Below are 14,791 nucleotides of genomic sequence, written 5' to 3'. Positions count from 1 at the left end.
TGTATTCATATTTTCATAATTGCAACTATATCCATGCATTTTTGTTGTTGCAATTGCAGAGTTTTCACATGCATTTTTCAATTCAAGGATCAGCTATTTTTTACTTGTGCTTCATGTCCCTATTTTTCATCTTAATAATTTAATTATTTTATCCTTTTTAAATTGATATGTCCAAGGGAGTCACAACTCAAAATAATTATGTCCATTTTTGTCCTTTACCATATGTATTTAAATACATTTGTAATTAGTTTGGTCCATTTTGTTGTGTGCACCATTTTTTTTATACCAGCCAAGTTGTAAGGATAATGAACGCATCATTTGTTTATGTCTTTTTATAATTTCGAATGTCAAATTGGTTAATTGCACTACCGCAACCTTTTGCGGTCCCAAGCTCGCCACGATGCAATTGGCATCTTAAATATTCTGCCACTGAAGGGGTCGCCCTGCCCGCCACTGATATACTTTTTCGTCCGTATTGATGTCATGTTCTGTAGTAGTGTTAGGTTGTTAGTCGGCGAGGTCGGGGTATATGCTTGTCTATGCGTGAGGTTTGCACGACGGCGGGTGAGATTTTTTTGCCTGTCTAAGGGGTACTATGCATGCTTGTTAGTGGATTTGCTTGCTGATTTAGGTTGTTAGTCAGCGAGGTCGCGGTATATGCTCGTCTGCGCGTGAGGTTTGCACGGCAGTGGGTGAGATTTTTTTGCCTGTCTATGGGGTACTATGCATGCTTGTTAGTGGATTTGCTTTGTTGAGTTTATCTATGAATTTTTCGGGTGGCTGGAGGGATCTATGAGTTGGCGCGTGTTGTCGTTGGGCTGTTTACTGCGCTCCGCCGATTTTGTTGTTATTTTAGTGGATCTATCTAGAGCTGTTTTTTGGATCTACCTGCGCTCTGTTGTAGTGGTGGGGTGGTGGTTGTGGGGACCTGGGCTCTTCCAGTGTGAATTTAGTACTGTTTGTGATGATGATTGATGCTTTGTCTGTTCACTTATATAGCTAGAGGGATGGTATCTCAGGTTGGAATTTTAGGCCTAACCTGCAACACTGTTGATCTTATCTCATCTTTCAGGGGGCTGTCGAGGCTCATACAACTATCTGATCTAATTTTTGTCGCAAGTGCGCACATGAAAGTGATATGCTCATCACTTTTAGATTGACTTTTTTATGTTTAATTTTGATCTGTTCATACCGATCTTTCAGTAAGTGTACTTGTGTTTCAGCATCATGCAGGTTGCACTGTGTAATATCTGTTTTTATCCTACCGCAACTTAAATTATTGTTTCAACATTATAATTTTTGGGTCCAATGTAGAATTTTTCTGTGCACCACTCTCACACCACCCCGTAGTTTGATTAAAAAATTCATAGCAATATGAGTAGTACCTTTTCTGTCTATTGCTCTTTTTGTGTGACTGCTAACATCTAATATGTCTTCTTCAGAATCTTTCGTAGGCATCCATTTTTTCAGCATGCTCATGGAGGTACGAATCTCCCCTTGTGAAACTATGTTTCACCCTTCACTTATATGTTTTGCGGATATTGTTTTGTGTGTTTTATGATTGAGATTATATGGTTCATATAGTCATGGGGTTTGTTGTGGTGGTGTTTAGGGTATCTGTTGCAATTGCAAGCTTAGAAACTTGTAATTGTTAATGCAAGTTGTACCTCCTTTTTTGGAAATGATTTCTTTAAACAAACTCATATTTTGCACTACACCCCTGCCTTTAATTACAGCAATTTTAAGCTTACTAACTTGCAGTTGCTAAAATTCTACTATTTGATTACACACACATTTAAATTGCACTACACTCTACCTCTAATTATAACAATTTAAACATGTGCAATTTTCCAGGTTTACTGAATTGCAATCGCTAATACTTTTTGTTGTTTTAGCATCCTTTTAATTTATGTGTTCCATTTTTATAACAAATATAAATTGCACTATACTCTACCTTTAGTTACAGCAATTTCAACATCTGCAATTTCTAGTTTACTAAATTGCAATTCCTAATATTTCTCTATTTTTTAATATCATATGATTTCTGTGTTCCATTTTTTTGTAATTCAAATTGTACTACACCCTGCCTTAAATTACAGCATTTTTAACCTCTGTAATTTCACTTACTAGGTTGCAATTGCTAATATTTTCTGTTTTTTGAATATCATATGATGTATGTCTTCTGTTTTTAAACATTTAATTTGCATTACACTCTGGTTTAATTACAGCAATTTAAACCTATGCAATTTCTAGTTTACTAAATTGCAATCGCTAATATTCTCTGTTTTTTTTACTTTCCTATGATGAATATGTTCCATTTTTTTTTCTAAATTCAAATTGCACTACACCCTGCCTTTAATTACAACATTCTTAACTTCTGCAATTTTCAAGTTACTAAATTTGCAATTGCTATTATTTTTTGTTTTTTGAACATCATACGATGCACCCTCTATGATGTATGTGTTCTATTTTAAAAAAAATTATTCTACTCTACACTCTGTGTTTTAATTACAGCAATTTAAACATGTGCAATTTTTAGTTTATTAAATTGCAATTGTTAATATCCTCTACTTTTTTCCGGCTTTCATTTGCTTGTGGAGGGTTTATGAATTACTGTTTCTTCTTAATTGGCATCATGGCATGGGCTTCCGAGCACTCTATATATATCAAAAGAACTATTGCTCATTTAAAATCATTTTTCAGTTCATGTTCCCCCATCTTGGACATCGTGTATATTTTCAGCTCTCTATTGGAGTTATCTCAGTCGAAATGGTGGTAGCCTTGTACTATTACTGGTTCTGTGAGTGTTCAAATCAAAATTCCACCCAAGACAAGTTTAAATCTTGTTTGGTTTGTGTTAGGGTTTCAACCGGTTGCCATTTATGGTTTGGTACGTTGAGATACAGCTCTCACATGTAATTCGTTGCATTTTTTTTGCCAATGCCATTTCGTTGCATTCATGTGATAGAAAACTGCTTCTACTTTGTAGATTCTTTTGAACTCATGACATGATGAGCTTCAATATCAGTATTGGCTTTCAGTTCAAAAGGTTTTGCACATCTTTTCACAATATACGTATGATATATCCTGGTCCTGTTATCACACAGGGTTCTGTTCAGGGGGAACTGATACTTCCACAGATAAGAAATTCTATACTTGTGATCGTGATATGCTTTTGTCCTCCGTGTTTATTTAGTTTGTGCTCACTCCACAATTCATCATGTGCAGTTAATCAGCCTGTCATGGGTCCATCAGCTTTCTCCCAAGATAATGGATACTTCAACCTTTTTCTTATTAATTTTGGGCATTTTCCAGGCTTGTGGAACCCAAAATTTGTTTCATAATGATCACTTGTGCTTGCTCAAGTCTCAAGAATTGTATCTAGGTATGCAGAGTTGTAGGTGTTATGTACATTTTGTCTTTACATTTTTGCACGATATCTTTCTTTTCAAAAGCAGTCATTGGCTAATGAGAAGAATTATATTTTAGACTTTTAGTGATCTAGGATACAGTGGACATGTAATAAATCCTATGATGATTTAGGGGATAAGGTGTTTCTATCTGTAGTCTGCGATTTTGGTTTTCTGTTGTTTTACATTTTCCAATTTTCAGACTAAAATTCTTCTTTGGTGTAAGTAAATTATGTTCCAAGCTGTGCTGCAATTATCTAATTTCCACATCTTTTTTTTGTTTTTGTCATGGGCCAGTTCCCTTGCCACCTGCTGAAAACTTACCTTGTGCTTTATGTTGCACCTCTAGGACCTGGTGAAGTGGGGATCCGGAGATGTCTTTGGTTTGGGCAGACCTTCAACTAGTCCAACATCGCCTATGGCCAACTAGTCAGTTATGTTCGTTTTCGCTTCCTGCACTGGTTCAGTTTAAGGCTTAAGCTCAAGATTCATGCTAAGACTTGTGTGTTTGAAAATTTGAAGTAACTGTAGGCTGGGATCCGGGACTTTGCAGGGCCCTGCCTAACTGACGATCGATAAGGGGTAGTGGCGGAACCGCGGTAACGAGGACTCGAAGAGGCTATCTCAGCAGTCTATGTCAAGAGGGTTTAAATGATCTTTGTCGGTCAGAGTTTCTATGATGTATATATATGGTTACCCTATGGTTATGTTTATGGTTATTGATGTAGGCCTTCATGTTAGCAAAACTAAGTAGTCGAAATGCACTTAGCATCCAAGCTTTTGGTCCTGTAATCTAAGGTCAAATGGTATGGTGTGTTTTGCAAGTTGATTCTATCATGTGTGTATCTAGAGACTGCTCTAGCTCTAAGCCTTGCTTATGCGTATATAGCCCACTGATGAATGTTTGTTTTTGGGCTATCCCGGAAGGAATTGGAGTTTGAATGTTTTTGTCTGCGCAGAAGATAACACGCTTGCACACAAAAAACCATAAATCACCTCTGCATTTTGTACCTTCATTACATGTTCATACAGAATGTTGCTACTGCAGTTTGCAATTATGTATTTTTTGGCGTCAAAGCTAGCAGAATTTGATTGTTGTTTTTTGGCGCCAAACCTTGCAGATTATTACTTTTTGGCCCAGCAGGCTGAATCATATGAGATTTGACTGATTTTGTCAACTAAACCAGGCGACTGGTTCAGAAGCAACAAAACAGGCGCCTGTTTTTAAGCCAGAAACCAGGCGACTAGTTTCAGCTTAAAAAACAGGCGTCTGCCCAATAGACACACCCTACTAGTATATATTCCAAGAATACAAAAGTCTGACTTACAACAAAGCAGTGTCCATCCAGAACAAGTCAAAGGAAAAAAGAGAAACAGAAAAAAGAACACGAGCTTAAAATTGTACTACTCATCTCGGAGAAGATGCCGAAGCATGACATCATCTTTGTCCGTTCGTACGCTCCAGAGCTGAAGGGTGTCAATAATTTAGCAAAAAAAAACAGCCGAAACGTTTCCTTGCAAAGATGAAAGACATGACGATCATTTTTATCAAGGGAAATAGTTGATGTAACGCTTATTCGATGTGATGAAAATCTCCTTGTTGCAAATTTCTAACTACCATCTCCAAAGAGAAATTGGCTAGACTCACGCGCCGAGGTGTCTGCTTTGCGATCAGTCTTTGGAGACCATGAACCACCTCTTGGTCGATTTTAATGGTAAAACTGCCGCGAGACAAATAAGGCCTCCACCTATCCACAGCCATCATGATAGCCAGAAACTCTTTTTCATAAATGGATAATTTCTGATTGTTAACACTGAGTGCCTTGCTGTAAAATGCCACTGGATGTCCTTCCTGCATCAGCACTGCTCCAATTCCTGTGGCACATGCATCAGTTTCCACACAAAAAGACTTTGTAAAGTCAGGAAGGGCTAACACTGGTGTTGCACTCATTGCTTGCTTCAACTGATCAAAAGCTTTCTGAGCACTATCTGACCAGAGAAATCCCTTTTTCTGTAACAAGACAGTCAAGGGTTTGGCCAAGATGCCATAGCCTTAACAAACTTTCTGTAGTACCTAGTGAGCCCCAAGAAACCTCTCGACTCAGTAACAGTAGTGGGAGTTGGCCAAGCCAGCATGACTCTAGTTTTCTCACTATCAGTGGCAGCACGTTTGTCAGAAATGATATGGCCAAGGTATTCTAACTGAGATTGAGCAAAAGAGCATTTACTGAGCTTCACATAAAATTGATTAGTCTTCAACACTTCAAGCACCATAGATAGATGGTCTACATGTTCTGATAGAGTTTTACTATAGACCAGAATATCGTCCATGAACACAAGAACAAACTTCCTGACATAGGGTGCAAAAATGGAATTCATAACACACTGAAAAGTGGCAGGTACATTAGTAAGGCCAAAAGGCATGACTCTAAATTGGTAATGCCCATGATGAGTCTTGAAAGCAGTTTTAACCTCATCTGCTGGCAGCATCCTGATCTGATGGTACCCAGCCCTTAAGTCCAGTTTAGAAAACACAGTGGTGTCAGCAAGTTCATCTAACAACTCATCCACAATGGGCAAGGGAAACTTGCTCTTAACAGTGATAGTGTTTAACTTTCTATAATCAATGCAAAAACGCCAACTACCATCTTTCTTTTTAACTAACAGCACAGGAGATGCATATGGACTGAGGCTAGGAATAATAGTACCTACTTGAAGCATTTCAGTCACTTGTTTCTCAATCTCATCTTTCTGAAGTGGAGAATACCTGTAAGGTCTGCTGTTCACAGGAAGAGAATCAGGTAACAAGTGGATTGCATGATCAAAGACTCTATGTGGAGGCAAGTGAGTTGGCTCCTGAACACTTCACTGAATTGGTGCAACAGCTGACTGACAGATGGTGGTAAATCAGAGCTGAACTGCAATTTGTCATGTTCTACAGTACTCAGTTCTGCCACTGCCCAGACATCATTCCCCTTGATGAGTTTAAGCAACTGCTCCATAGTTACAGTTGTCAATTCTGCAGGAGGTGTGGGGTTAATACCTTGAAGCCTCACCAGTTTGCCCTCGTAAGCAGACTCTAGCCATTTTTTGTCCCAATTGCAGCACATTGTACCCCATCTCTTAAGCCAATCCATACCAAGTATCCCATCATAACTTCCCAGTTGTAACACCCTCATGTCATGCTCAAAAGTATGACCATTGAACCACCACTCAAATCCCTTGATTTGGTCAGTGCAGAGTAAGGTATCTCCATTAGCCACCTTCACTATAGTAGGAGTTAATGGAACGGGCTGAACCTGAAGTTTGGACACCATGTGAGCATCCAAAAAGCTGTGTGAACTACCAGAGTCCACCAGTAAGAGCAGTACTTGGTTGCCCACTAAGGCTCTCAGTTGTATTGTTCTAGAATCTCATGCTCCAGACAAGGCATGTAATGAAACATGGCAATTCTCTTCCTCATGCTGACCCCCCACCAGAACATCTAACACGTCATCATATAGTATTTCTGATGTTACTAGGGCCTTAATTTGACCTCCCACAGCGGGGCACTGATGGCCAGGAGCAAATTTATCACCACACTTGAAACAAAGTCCATTAGCTCTCCTGTAATCCTTTAGCTGTTTAGCCTTCCACAACTCTCCTTTTTCAAATTTAGGCTGATTAGTGTGTTGCTCCACTGTATCAGTTTTAGCCGGATGCTTCTTATGATAACTCTTAGTAGTCCAGAGCTTAGTCCTTTCCAGAACACTTTCCTGTACAGCGGCAAAAGATGCTGCCTCTGCAACTGAATCTGGCAACTGCACTTCTATAGCAGCTCGAAGTTCTTGTTTGAGCCCAAGGATAAATCGCTGCACAAGCATCATGCCTCCCACATGGGGATCATACAACCTAACTTGATACACCAGCATATCAAAGGCACGTTTATACTCCTCCACTGTCCCACTCTGTTTCAGAGTTAACAATCCCTAGTCTTGTCTCTCTGCAAATAGCCTTCAAATTCAGTTATAAAAGCTGCAGAAAACACTGGCCAGGTGTGCCAAGGGCTAGCGAGTTTGTAAGATTGATACCAATGGGTAGTATTTCCTCTCATGTACATCGTTGCTGCTGACACTTTGAAGCCCTCTGCAATATTGTACAGCTGAAAGAAGGTGTTACAGGTGTCCAGCCAAATCCGAGCATCAGTGCCGTCAAATTTAGGGAAATCCATTTTTGGCATCCATGCTCGCCTCCCGTCCTCGCCACTGTCCTCCCTGAATTGACCACTTGACTCTCCCAGTATAGCATCAAGGGTTGTGGGCGAAAAGGCTACCCGAGGTATGGTAGTGGCCGCGCCCTTTCCCGGTGGTGGCGGCGGCGGCGGTGGAGGTGGTGGTGGTGGCGCAGTGGGTATGCCATAGGGCATCCCCATGATGCTCCGCTCCTCCTGTCGCGGCACATGGAGCGGTGGTAGCCCAGATCCTCGCGGAAGGCGCACTCCTCCCGCCTGCTCCTCCTTGGAATTACTCATGGAGTCCATAGTTAGATTCACCTTGACTTGCATCTGCTCTAGTGCCTCTGCGTGCTGACTCAACTTCGTATCCATGGCTTCCAGGTGACTTTTCATCGTCGCCACAGACTCCAACTTCGTCTCCAGCGCCGTGAATCGGGCCAACAAGGTGTCCTTCAATTCCTCCATCTCAGTCAGCACAAAGCGGGTCTGTGCGGACGGAGTTGAGGGCTTCGACGGCGCCGTTGCAGCCTCCTCTGTACTGACCCCACGCCAATCTCGGATTTACAGCGAATCACCGAAGTGTCTCGCTACCGATTGGTTGATGCTACGGGAACATCGTCGAGTGGTGAAGCGCAAGCGGTGGTCTAGGCTCTGATACCAGCTGTGATGAACCTTCACCCTAGCGATGTGATGGTCGCCGGCGAGATCGGGGATTGCGTGTGGAAAGGGTAAAGCAAGGAGGAACAAGGAGGAGAACAGGGAATCTATTTTCCTTTCATCTTTTCGATAATTCCAGATATCATTCTGGTGCCGCTTATAACACACGGTCACCTTACAAAGCCCAACCACACAGGCTCACACACACGGCCCAAAGCCCAATAGCACGGCATACACGGCCCAAGCTACAACACTACATGTGCCGGACTGGCTACAATATCATCAGTAGGTGTTACACTCTGTCGTCCGTGTTTGATGCGCGCTACCGGACGCTGCACGCCGATCGCTCGGAGGGGTTCCCGTGGGGAAAGGGGCTAAGCTCGTCAGGTTTTGTTGGGGTTTTGCCCGTGGACCCGGCGGAGCAATCCCTGGGGTTGGGGAACTTGCGGGGTTGAGATTCTCGGGGGGTTCGTTATCGGTTTGTTGTCTGGCGTTGCGAGGAGCATGAATGAGTGGAACTTGCATATACGTAGTCGCGATTTGATCGGCGTGTTTGCTTGCGTTTCTGTGTGCCTGCCTGGCTTTGTCGATCATGTCTCTCCCACGCCCAACACCTGCTTGGTTTATTGACCAATCGGTTCGTCCACGCCGTATTTAGTAGCGCATTGTCTGTGTGTGTATGCCTGCGCGTCTGCACACATGTAGATGCTTCAGCTTCGACTTGCTGGCTGTTCGATTTTGCTCTTGATCGAGGAGCATAGATCTGAAAAGAAAAAAAAATCATGAACATTAAGTCAGTTTGGGCGTTGTTCCGAGGCGTGTAGATCAGTTGCAGGGTTGCAGCCATCCAATGGGATCAGTGACCATTCAGGTGTCTGAAATCAGCGGTTGAGGTTGTGAGGTCTCGGCATGCCACTAATGACAAATTTGCTCTTGGTTCCTTGTGAGAATCTGTAAATTTCTGCTCCATATATGATTTCGGACGCATGATTTTGCGATCAGATGGCCCTTTGTGGGACTGCATGTCGTCCTCAATCATGGAAGGCTGTATTGTACCTGTGACACACCCTGTTCATAGAGGCATTTGCATGCTACTATTTCCTATTGAGCCGGCTTGTATATTTGGTCACCAAACTAATGTTGATCTCTGGTCTTTCCAGGTTGAATACTAAAAATTTTTTTGCAGGAAACAAATTTTTCCTGTTATTTGAATCTGTTAGAACAATAGGAGATCCTTATGGGCAATATTCACAAAATGTTTTTTAAGTTGATTCGGCTCGTGATTTGTAGTTCATCTAGAGCTTGTGGCATGTTCAGACTTGAAAGTGGCTTTAAGTATTTGTGTCCTTGAATACAACAATCTTTTGAAATGTTAACTACTGTTAGGCTGAAAATTGGGCAACCTTTTTTAGTCACCGTAATTTCGTGTCATTTTCCTTTTCTTTTATTACGTGTAGTTTGAACCATGTTGACAACACTGTTTTCTTTGCATTTGTGCAGGGGTGAACATCTGCACAGATCGAACTTTCGAGAGACAATTTGATGTTGCAGTCACAAACACAACATGCATGGAAAAGCCTGCTGGTCTGAACAAAGGCATCTGTATTATTCAACAGTGATTGGTAAGGAATTATTGGTAGGATATGTTGTCCCTTGCCTCATTCTTACCACCTCTGATTATTCGCTGTTTAACAAGCACCCATTAACATTTCTGGTGCATTGAAACTTTGGTCTTGTATATTTGAATGGTCTCTTTAAAATTGCTCACAGTTCTCGTAATAAATTGTTCTAGTTTCAATTTTCTATTCCACGTCGGCCTACTTGTTTTATAGACCTCAAAGAGCATATCATGTAATAAGCCCACCTCGGCCCAAAGAAATAACCCGATGGTGTTGTTAATAAGAAAATCTAAGAGACATGCTAAGATGAACCAAAGAAAAGCCCAATTTCCCTGAGATCGCTAAATTATAAAATGACAATGTTTTCTTCAGTTCTATTTGTAATTTTGTATTTTATGAGAAGCAGGACATGTTTTTATCCTTTTCTTGGCTAGCATGGATCATGAATTCAAAATCTTGGTTTAAATGGTGGTCGAGAATTCAGGGCCAAGGCCCAAGACTGCCATATTCTTCTAAATGCTTAAGCATGAATTCTAGTGATCAATCATAGAGGAGAGAATATTCTGTGCTCCCACCCGTTTGGGTGCTACCGTGCTACCAACACACGGTAGCACCCCTTCTTGGTTAGCATGGTCTGTGAATTTGAAATCTTGGTTTAAATGGTGGTCGAGAATTCAGGTCCAAGGCCCAAGACTGCCATGTTTTTCTAAATTCTTAAGCATGATTTGGTAGAATAACATATGCTTTGGATGAATTGGCTAGTCATTTTTTTTGACTTTAAATGGTAAGTTCTGTGCGCTGGCTGACCACCCAAGCTACGGTTGGTTCTCATTGGCTAGTCCATTCAACGGTATTTTGTATTTTTAACCTGTTACCAAGTGTACAACCAAATGGTACAAGATGTTGTGTTTGCCTATGCTCTAATATTTGTCACCTCATGCCTGTTCTTAGGATAGGATGACTTCTTCAGATAACATTGCATTTCCTGGACCTATCAAGTTTTTGCACAGCCATTCTCTTTATCAGACATTTGGGATATATTGTCCTTACATGGCATCATTTTTCCAGCCGATTGCTTCGGGACTGTGCCTCTGAACTCAAACTTTTCTAACTAAGCTTCTGTCACAATAAACATTTATTTCTTAGCTAATATATTACTATAAAAAGGCCTAGCTTCAGCTCTACATAGGCTCCTCTTGTCCACGATGCCATACAAATTTTGGTACCTAACCAGCACAAGTCGTGTGATTACGTACATGATTTAGATATTCACCTTATTCTTGCGCTACCATGAGAGGGTCAGAGTGACATCAATCTCTATATTAACTAGTTGCTAGTGCTTGAAAGTAGAACAACTGAAATGCAACAACTAGATTTATTTATTTGTTCTTCTGTACCATCAGCTGGAAATGGTAGTTAGAAAGGGACAGTGGTGCAATAAATTACCAACAAAACGTTCCAGTCATGGTGTCAGCCTTCAAAACATGAATAAGTATGTTTGTTTATCTGCATGTTAGGTAGGCCGGATGATGCAACGACAAAGATCCATAGAAGCTTCCAATCCATCGAGCTTACCCATATCTTCATGCTTTTTATCATACCAGAGTGGCCCGGTGGGTGCACTGGAGCTTATAATATCTTTTGTTACATCTCTTGTTTGGTGCACGTTGTGGTGCAATGACAAAGATCTCAAGTATTTTTTGCACCTGACCTACCTCATTCTAGAAGGGGTTAATGCACTCTTCATCATTGATGTTGCGGATACATCATATTCCCATCTTTCAGTTGCTCAGACTGTGGTGTTAGGTAAAGCTATACTGGGGTTTGCATCATATCTGCATGCCTCCACAATATCATCCCACCTACTTTAGTGTGCTGGGTCCTTCTCATGGTCATGGGTAGAACCTTCTGTAGACCTAACTTATCCTATGCAGTATGAATTCCAAAACATGTTTACTCCATTTCATCTCTTCTGCTTCAGAAAGCAGATTTGCCCAAAAAGCTTATAATGGTCTTTCAGAGGTCAATAAAAGCAAAATAAAGCTGCTGAGCACCTGTCCGCTCACTCATGTCATTAGCGCAGCATGTCGGAAAAAGATAGAGAGCAATTTAACATCCAGTCAAACCAGCTGGGCATTTGGCCTTGTTGATAGGAATAACCTCACCAATTGTTCTAGTGCTCCATAATGGAGTACCTATGCCATGCATATTAGTGCAGCCATGAATAAAGCAGTATTCCAAATTATTAAGAAGAAAAATAAATATGTGCCCAATGTACTGTCCTGATCTTTCCAGATTCATTTCCTTTTTCTGGACAACAGTTTCTGTTAGTTACTGAAGTATGTGTTCTTTGACTTTGTTGTAGGAATAGCACTACTGCTAACTAGCTCGATGGTTGTGGAAAAGTTACTCACATGCATTGGCTTGGGGATGTTAATTAAGTGTAACACTGGACCTATTTATTCTCGAGCATTACGGCAATAAAACTTAAGCACAACAATGCACATCTGATTATTGATGGAGAAGCTTGCAAATAATGCTTCCACAACAGCCAAACTGAAACGGAAAACAAGCTAAGGCAACATGCCGCGTTTCCTGCTAATATGATGTAAAGATGGCCATAACTCTGCCCTCAACTATATATTCGTTTAGTTTCCCAATCGTTCTCCATTTTCATTGGCCACCATTCTTCTTAATTAATTGCGAGGAGAACTGGAAACAAAGTCATAAAAGTCTCAACGGCCATTTGCTGTACTTTGTATGCGTAGCATATACTATCTGCATGATTTAGCACTGTAAAAATGGTTAGACACCTTTATCTGGAAGATCAGATCTACTAAAAAAAGGCAAAAGGTATATATAACACAAAGTTCAATCTCATAGAATCCAATATGGGCATGGAGACAGGGACCCTGATAGGCTGATCATGGTTTCGAAACAACTATAAATGCATATTTTTGCCACTTTTCTGTTGCACTATCCAACAGATTCATCAACTGTACATAATTCTTTCTTGCGGTGATTAGCATATATAAATACTGCAAAAGGGTGTTTATGATGTCATGTCTCGGTCTTAGCATTTCTGTTTGGACATTCCTCAGTCTTCAGGCTACTATGTTTCCACGTCTTGCAGTCGATGGGACTTCTTTTTCAATAGTACATCAAAGTTGAAGAAGTGGTAATCACTAGCATGATGCCTTGATCGAAGGAGTTTTGACTTCTGAAATAGTCTAAGTGGATACAACTTCAGCTAGGACCACCGTACTGCTAAGAAGCTCTTGTAAGGTACTGTTCTCTCAAATAATTATCCAGAAGTACCTCGAAGCAGAGTTTGATGTAGACTGGAGGACATTGGCTGCTTGAACTTTGGAGCACTGTTGACGTATGGCTTGCATGTGGTTTTCGTAGGTTATATATGTGGTGCTGGTGCAAGCATGTGGCTGGATTGCCTCTACCATGCTTCCAGCATGCTCCATGTCTCCTGCATAACCAGGTATGTACACAATACGCCAACCACTAAGATACATGGGCAAGGAGACAAGATCTTAAGGGGATGAGCCATCACGAGCGTGTGAATGTGATGTTGGGTTGGTTAGGCAGAAGGGATAAGAAGCTCACTTTTGCATCCTCTTAACAAAAAAGACCAGCTAGCACACTCGATCACCACCAGTAGTCGCGGGCCACTCACTTGCGAGCACGCAACGCGATAAGATCTTACACATCGATCTGAGTTTACCCGCCTCGATCGATCTCGACCGCAGATCACCCATTAGAAAGTTGAAAGTTGCAGAGTGGAGCTGCTTGCAAATTGCAATGCTGTAATACTAATTGGAGTTAATCGATAAGCTGTTGAATTTTGCCCCTGCCAAGACTAGGAATTGGCCGGCTGTTATCAGTTCCAACGTTTTCTTTCTTAGAGTACAGTACAGGACCAGATGCGCCTTTTTTTTTACGAAAACGGTAGCGCGATTCAATTAATTAAGAGTTGGATTTTGCAAGCGCAAAATGCGCGAAACAGAAAAAAAAAACAGAGAGCAACACAGATAGCTTACACAAAGAACATCGCCACAAGAAAAGCACACACGTCACTAGAGGAGCGCTCACAGCCCATCGAAGGGCATCTCAACACCGAGACATTGCGACGAGCACAAACATCGCCACCCTACTCGGCAGCCATCACCATGACACCGGAGTGAACATGTCAACGAGTGCCGCCGTCGCCGTCGAAGGACTGCCAGCTGCCGAGACATACGTCGAAGGGCATTAGGAAGCCGAGACCCGACACCGCGCACGAACCTTGACCGCCAATCCTGTCACATGATACCCCAAGCACGCTGTGGAGATGCTGGCCATTCCCACTGCCGAAAGGCACCGAAAGCCGAGACGAAGCGAGGAACACGAAACTCAAAACAACACAAGGTAAAAGATCGACGAAGCCGGAAGATGCAAGCCAAGCCAGAACCTGCTGCCCAACAACCGCATCGACCAGCAGTGAACCGACAGCTCCAAGATGGCGACCCCAAGGAGTCAACGACACACGCATGCGCCGCCATCGTCCGGTCCAGAGGACCTAAGGCTTTCACCCGGATCTGATGGAGGGGCACAACAATGCCTTGAAGAAGGACCACGGCGCCCACAGGCGTCGCCATTGTTGGGACTAGCAAACGCTGGCCCAGGCTTTCACCGAGCCCCACAGCACTCCACTGCAGGCCACAACAAATGACAGCAAGAAATCGAGCCCGACGGCCGCCGCCGCGCCCAAACGGCCACCGCAAGCCACAGAAGAGGACGGCCGCCTAAGCTGCACGTCACCCACAGCCAGAAGAGCAGCAACACCACCACTGGGGGGCGCCACCCCAGCCTCCACGGACGGACAACACAAAGCCCGCCGT

Source organism: Brachypodium distachyon, chromosome 4 (genome assembly GCF_000005505.3).
Source record: "Brachypodium distachyon strain Bd21 chromosome 4, Brachypodium_distachyon_v3.0, whole genome shotgun sequence".
Lineage (NCBI taxonomy): Eukaryota > Viridiplantae > Streptophyta > Magnoliopsida > Poales > Poaceae > Brachypodium > Brachypodium distachyon.
The sequence above is the reverse complement of the archived record's forward strand: the minus strand, read 5'-3'. Positions refer to the sequence as shown.